Here is a 7,851-nt window from a genome sequence, read left to right as displayed (position 1 = left end):
CCATCTTGGCCCCATCTTTAATACATGGGCTGAAATATGGGTTTTAAGTGGGTTTGTCCACGGGTTCCATGTTGGCCCCATGCAACATACCCATGTAGGTTTTATGCAGGATTTACCTGGGCTTTAGGTGGGGCCCATCTAGGGATCATATGCAAAACCCATCTGGGTTCCAACTAAATATGGGTTTTACATGGGTTTGTCCACGGGTTCCATGTTGGCCCCATGCAATTTACCAATGTGTGTTTTATTTAGGATTTCACTGGGTTTAAGGTGGGGTCCAACTATAAAACATACACAAAACCTACCTAGGTCCCATCTTCAAACTCTATGTGGGAACTACATGGGATAAACTATGGCTTGCAAGTGGGATTAAAAAAAAAGTTTTAAAGCATTAGCATACAGCAGTACACAGTGAGATTTAAATCTTTTCAAATTTCAATTTTATTGAAACTACCCATCATATGCTATATTCTGATACCTAATTGTTAAAATTATGTAATTGTTAAAGTTAACAAACATTTTGAACTTATATTTGAACCAGTGTTTATTGAAAGCTTTGAACATTTGCACATAAAAAAAACAGAGACAGTAAGAAACAGCAGCAGCAACTATACATTTTTCAGTACTGCTTACACTGCAGACAGACATTTGTGCATTATAGACACCCTCAGTCCTCCTCTGTCTCTTGTCCCAGTAAACCATTTTGAGAGTTCCCTCTCAGATTGTTGCTGGTTGATCTTTGACATCAGTGCAATCTTCTTAACAGCCTCTGCAAAACAAATATATATAACAAACATATTTAAAAATAGGACATTTTAAAATTTTTCAGAAAGATGAGGTATGAAGATGCTGCCTTCCACTACAGTAAGGAAAACAACAGAGTAAAAGCAAAGGTGCTTGTTTACAGGCTATTCCAATAACTTTTCTACGATGTGTTTAGTAAAGGTGAAATATTATGTTACTTACACATGTTAAAATACTACAAAATAATAACTTTTACTTGGAGCAACTCAAGTGCAAGTAAATGACGACAGATTTTTTGTTTTTGTCAACTATTCCTTTAAGAGTGTCTGTTTTAATTAATCAAATTAGAGCTGCATGATTCTGGATATATAGAGAATCACAATTTTTTTTAGTTTCAAACAGACATCAAGATTCTGAACATCAAACTAAAAATAAAGTGTAATTACTAGAAGTTCTGTACTAGAAATACTATGACTGCAGTCTATTAAAAATGTTTAATCTTGAATGATTTTTTTTTTTTTTTTAATTGTTTGAATTAATGATTAAATGACTCGTGAATATATATTGTTTCATTACTGGATGAATCTGTGTTTTTTAAAGAATCTCTTGAATGATTCAATGACAAATACATGTGTTTAACAGTCACTTGTCAGCACCTACTGGTGTAAAGTCACTGATATAATCTTTATCTGAATTGTTAACTTTGTTTCAAATGATTTGCTCTATTTTGATAGCTACTGTAGACATCAGTGATTATATCCAAACTAAACTTTTATTCCAGTACTTCTTCGATCATTTAAATAATTCTAACAGAAAAAAAACGGTAAGTGCTGTTGAAAAAGTGTGACACTGTTTTATTCCTACACATGACAACTGCCCACTCTTATTGGATCAGTAGGTACATTGACATGAAGAACTGTATTGCAAAAAAGCTCCATGTAAACAACTCAATCGAAATAAAAATGCTCAAACCGATTTCAATTTCAATTACTTTAGAAAGGTAGGACAAACCTTTTCTAATCCATTACATAGGACATGTAAACACTTGATCAAATTGATAACTGAACTAGAAAAGTTTTGCGCATGTGTAATGAAGTAGAAATGACATATGATGCACAAAATGAGCTGATGTTGTTGTAATATTATATTAAAGAACATAATAAATGACTGCAATGTCAATCAAAAATTCTCTTTCTACTTATCAACTGTGAAGTGGTGTAAGACAACGTTGTCCAAGTGACTGTTTCAGACTCTGATTTGCAGACACCTTGTTTTAAGCATGAGAAAGGGTGTTTTTATTGCTTTTATTGCTTTGTGGCTCATCGTCTCGTAATCAGGATTCGAAAAAGATAAGATGTTAAGTTTGCTTTTTAAAACAAATGGATTTACACCAGCTCTCCATGCTGCATCTGTTAAAATAGTTGCCTACGTCTCCTACGATTAAAATTAATGGCTAGTGCAGTGGCTGCGACATACGTAAACCTATCAACATCCATTGCCATGACTTATCGTGAGATGAAAAAAATTAAGTTTTGGTCTCATTATTTCATTAACAATGGTTAATGAAACTGCCGTAATTTCGCAACATTGTTTTATCGACAACATCGCAAAAGTTTTGTGCAAATCCATGATGGAAATGCAACTAATGTACTGTCTACACTGGATGCTGCGCGGCACGACACGACAAATCCCTGCTGGCAAACTAATGCCTCGTTTTATTAATGACGTACTGACAAAGTTTAAAGGGGTCATCGGGTTCCCATTTTCCACGCGTTTATGTGATTCTTTAGAGTCTTAATGAGAAGTCTATAACATACTTTGTTTAAAATTCTCAGTGGTAGCGTAAAAAAACCCACCCATTTTACCATGTCAAAATCAGCCCTTTTTAGAGTGAGCCATTCTGTTGCATGTTCCTTTAAACGCTAATGAGCTCTGCCATTCCGCCCCTCTCTTCTGTGGGGTGACGATCAGTAATGTTTACTTTAGCCGCATTTAACCACAAAAATTGCTAACTAGCACATTATTAAGAAAAGGCAAATTGCAAAGATGCATAAAAAACACCCATATACTCAATTCTGCTGTAGGTGAAACTAGATTACAAATGATTCGCGTGAACATAGACGCATTTATTTCGGGAGTAAATGATGAGTGCTACTATGTGCATTACCGCATCCAACAAACAGAACACCTCAATCACTCAATCGGAGACAGTCTCATCTTCCCCTGCACTCGAGTCCAAACAATAATGGTGGTCGGACTGTTCTCAGCGCTCACTTGGCTCATTTAGGGTGGGTTCAAGATAAGACTGTCATGTCAATCAAATTTCGTGGGAGCGGACTTGGTCGGTGTGACATCACACCAACAAGACGCTGACAATGACCTTGAATTTGAAAAAAGGCATATTACTTTGATTACATTGGATTTTTCCCATATTAAGATTAAAAAAAATACCACTGGGTGAATTTATATCATTATATGGTGGTTGTGTACACACACTGTCAACACACATTTATGTTCAAACTTGTAAAAATGAGTTTCCGATGACCCCTTTAAATGATTTTCAATGGTCGCTTGGTCACATCTAGTGTAGACAGACTTTAGCTGTCACGCCATGACAACTGTCACCTCTGTTTTAGACACGGTGTTAGTCATTTACGAATAAGATTAAGTGGGGTTTGGATCAAGATTATGATCTTTAAATGATTAATCGTGCAGCTCTAATTTCTGATAATATATGTGTCTCCATCTACTTATGATAACATTTGAAGAGAAACATTACACTTTTAATTCAGAATCATACATATACATTGTATTAAAGGTATAGTTCACTCAAAAATGAAAATTCTGTCATCATTTATTCACCCTTATGTTGTTCCAAACGTTGGTAACTAGACAGTTGACATGCCCCAATGATTTCCATAATATATATTTTTTTCCTATTATGGAAGTTAATGGCTACTATTGTTTGCTTATCAACATTCTTCAAAAAAATTGTCGTCTTCAACAGAAGAAAGAAATTTATACAGGTTTGGAAAAACATAAGGGTGATGAAGGGTAAATGATGCCAGAACTTTCATTTTGGGGTGAACGTTCCCTTTAAGAAATTATGTAGAATCAAATTAAGCAAAATCACTACATTTAGTAAAATCAGAACATCTCACATATCACAAAAAGTCAGTGAATCCATACCAGAAGTGAGAGTGCAATGTAGCAGATAAAGGACAATCCTCCTCCAAATTGGCAGTGATCAGCTGGATCCTGGGTGAATCTGTAGTGGGGTGGGCCCGACGAGTCCTTAAAAAGAATAATTTCTTTTTTTTACCATTTCTTTAAACATTCTTAAAACATATTTAAATTGTACTGAAATTTGCCATTATAAGCCATTTAGGCAACATAAACAAACTGTCAGCTTTGAAACTGTTAGTTATGACTGAAACATGAACCTAATGCATAACAATACCATCAGAAAAATGTGAATCCCCAAAAGAAAGACAAAGAGGATTCACAGGGACTCTTCCCATAGATATCACAGCAAGGTAAATACAACTGTATCTTAAAAAAGCCAATTTGTACACCACAATTAAATCTACCATAATATAATTTTACCTGCAGTTGCATTTATCCTAATTTGACACATCTGAAGGCTGTGATGTTCTCCAGTGAATGAAATAAAGGACTGAAGATGGTGACAAGTCTATTTCCCTTTATTTGTGCCACCTCAGAAAAAGAAAGACAACAGGGAAAAAAAGTTACTCAGATTTTCTTTCACCAGTGGAGGAAATGTCTTACAAATGTACTTATAATGATTATAATCATAGTTCAGGTCTGGAAACAGTGGTTAAAACTGACTAACATTTTACTGTAGTCTCTGTATTGGGTGCCTGTTTTCCCTGAAAAACGTGTGCTTGATCTAAAAATGTGAACCAATATCTTATCATTAGAAGTTATCAGTATTTGAAGAGTCAACTACGCAAACATAACACACTATCTATAATATAACACTCTCATCTCTCCTATATATTCCAGTGTTTTCGAGTGTAAATTACAGTTTAATCAATCGCTTCACTTATTCCAGTGCTCCTTTACTTCTCATGAGTTTGAGTTTTAAACTAAACATTAATACACACAAACACACACCAACTTCAAACACTAATTTACATTGAAATACGTGCTAATATCGCCAGCGCGCTAATACGCTAATCGCGATTAGCCTCTCCCTTTAATTTCCTCTCACTCACATTAATTAACTGTGGGCACAAATCATAACTTTATGATGGTTTGACTGAAAAATGTTTTGTTACCTGATATCGCCATATGTTTTCGGGATCTCACACATCCAGTCTGCCCCTTCCTCTGTGTTCACATTCCAGCTTCTGTTCTCCGTTGACATCTTACAATTCAAATTAGTTTACAATAAAAATTTAACAGGCACATAATCAGGAACTGAGCGAGCGAGTAATCTTGCGGATCAGTAGCGCCCACATCACCAAACTGATTAGTATATTTTCAAACTGCACTAGCAAAAAGGCGCACGAGGCTGTCATTGGCCAGTTTCGTGAATGACAGTCAGATTAACCAATCCTGATGAAAGCAACCAGGTGAAACAACCAATAGAAATTGTTTCAGAGTGGTAACGGATTTTTTTTTTTTTTTTTTTTTTTTTTTGCCTGTATTATTTGATTAACTGTGTTTTCATGACAGTGTATGAATAAAAATGTAATAGTGATATGTAAAAGTCCACACAGAATCTTACTGCTCTTTTGAGATTAGAACTGTATCTATTATAATTATTGCTACTAATGCTAATAATTAAAATTGCATTTGCATTTGGATTTTGAAGAGGTGTTTTGATCAAAATATCGTAAAATGCTAATAAATAAAATATTAATAATCATAATCATTCAAAAGGCAGATATTTCTTGTTAAAGACATGACATTTATTCAACATACAGATCTGATTTTTTTATTATCTTTTTTTTTTAAGATTTGATAAGATAAGATTTTTTTTTTTTTGTTAAAACAAATTTGAATGATTTAGCATTATACATTATCAATTTGTGTCAATGTTAAAACAGCAGCTGACATTATTTCAATCATATTTCATCTTTGAAGGTCGGTCTGTTGGTCCAAAAAGAAAACTGAACACAAAACACAATATGCTAACTGAATGAAACAGCACTTTATTCTGAACCCCTGGATCATATGCTGCAAATACGATTTCTGGATATACATTTGATTTTTCCCATCAGAAACATAAATGTCTATTCTGTCTTTTTTCACTTGGGCTATTTCATTATCTGTTACCAACCAACTGATTATACAACTTTGGAGTACTTCTGTGGAATCAGGCAGCAGCTGTTGCTATGCATTTTACTTCTTCTACCAATCTCAAAGCCACTATAATCCCATTATTTTGATAGATAATTAGCCTTCTGTAACCCATTCTTCATATTGCACAGTGACCATTTTCTGGATATTTTGAACCATTTGCATAGATTTTGAAATAATTATATGGAGATAAGCATGTGTTTGCAGGCCAATGCTGATGGCATATTGGGTTTAACTTGATTTGTATATTCCAGGACTCTTCAACTCCTGATTCATGAACTAGTCCTGAAAACTAAATGTACTACTGAGTTTAGTTCTATCGCTAACCAAACACACCAAACAAGCTAACGACAGTGTTCAAAATGATTTGTGAATTAGTGTCAGGTGTGTTTAATTAGTGTTGAAACTAAAGTCTGCTGTACACTGGCACTCCAGGACTGGAGTTGCCTATTGACCTTATGTAGCTGCATCCCTTTTTAGTCCTACATTTGCTGTCTTCTGGTTGTATTTCCACGGTGTTCTAACAGATTTATAAATAAACCTCTCATTTTAAAATCTTCCTGGTTTGGTCACCCTGCCACATATTACACTGTAAAATCTAATTAGTTGGGCTTACTTAAAAAAAGCATGCAAACCGATTGCCTTAAAAAAACTAAGTAAAGTGAAATAAGAATAGTATGTTGTAGTGACAAATGCTTAGTTAGTATAGTTTACTTACACGGGAGCTCCAGTAACTAAAAAAGAACTGTAGGGGGTACTTGATCATTTACTTTAGGCTTACACTTGACTTAGTAGTATAGCTACTCACTGACTCCCAGAGTGCATTGCGGCATGAATAAATTATGCAATTGGTTTGTTTTACTGTTGTTGTTTTTATTTGCTAATTTTATTTACTGACTTGTGTCAGCAGTAACACAACAAAAAAAGAAAAAAATAATAATATAATGGTTATTGTCACAATTAATAAAAATAAATAAAATTGAATTGTTACCATCATTGTGATTCACATGCTGAATGTTGAAGTTTGTGATTTGAGCACATTACCACAAATATTAAAGTACTGTCTCAACCCAATAAAGTTTCTCAAGGTGTTTATGAAGAACAATAAAATTGTAAAAGATCATTAATAAATATAAAAAACACATTAGCTAAAGAATTGGAAGGATTTAGCTAATTGAAGTAACAGAACTTCAAAGTTACCTTCTAAAAGCAACCTCTTTATTACTTTTCTTCCCTTGAAATAAAAAAAAATTATAAGAAGAAAAGCAAAGTTCCAAGTGCCCAACCAAACAGAACATTAATCACTATAATGGTAAGTAAAAAAAAAATAAATAAATAATAATAATAATAATAATAAAAAAAAATAAAATAAAATAAGACACACCAACAACATTTTACGAAAATCAACATCAATTTATGAAGTCAGTTTATGTGATGTTCTCTCAAATATATAGTTGTACTGAAACAACATTCAAGATGACTTTGGGAAATGAGTGAATGTAACTAGTGAAAAATAACTGCAGATTAACAATTGCCACCTCAAAAAAAAAAAAAAAATGCTTTTCTTCTTCTTCTGTTGTTATTTTGCAAATTAGCAACATATTAGTGCACTGCTGCCTCTCACTGGTTTAATGTCATTGGTTTCTTTGTGGCTACTTGAATATTTTAAGTAAGCGTCACTCAAAGTAGTAAGTAAACTGTTTTACTCGCTTGAAAGTAGCTGTAACTTAATAAAACCTAGTAAGTATAGCAACTAAGTAAAGATAACTAATTATATCT

At 33.7% G+C, this 7,851-nt stretch overlaps 1 long non-coding RNA gene across 1 annotated transcript; it reads right to left on the bottom strand.

Moving 5' to 3' along the window:
- Positions 1 to 306: 306 nt before the first annotated feature.
- Positions 307 to 5,146, bottom strand: LOC127159372 (uncharacterized). The gene is made up of 4 exons (XR_007826430.1): positions 5,046 to 5,146; positions 4,351 to 4,461; positions 3,934 to 4,038; positions 307 to 769 (listed from the first exon to the last, which is right to left on the bottom strand). It is a non-coding gene; the product is annotated as an uncharacterized LOC127159372 (long non-coding RNA).
- Between the last annotated feature and the right edge of the window lie 2,705 nt (positions 5,147 to 7,851).

The sequence above is a fragment of the Labeo rohita genome, unplaced genomic scaffold (assembly GCF_022985175.1).
Source record: "Labeo rohita strain BAU-BD-2019 unplaced genomic scaffold, IGBB_LRoh.1.0 scaffold_212, whole genome shotgun sequence".
NCBI lineage: Eukaryota > Metazoa > Chordata > Actinopteri > Cypriniformes > Cyprinidae > Labeo > Labeo rohita.
The sequence above is the reverse complement of the archived record's forward strand: the minus strand, read 5'-3'. Positions and strand labels throughout refer to the sequence as shown.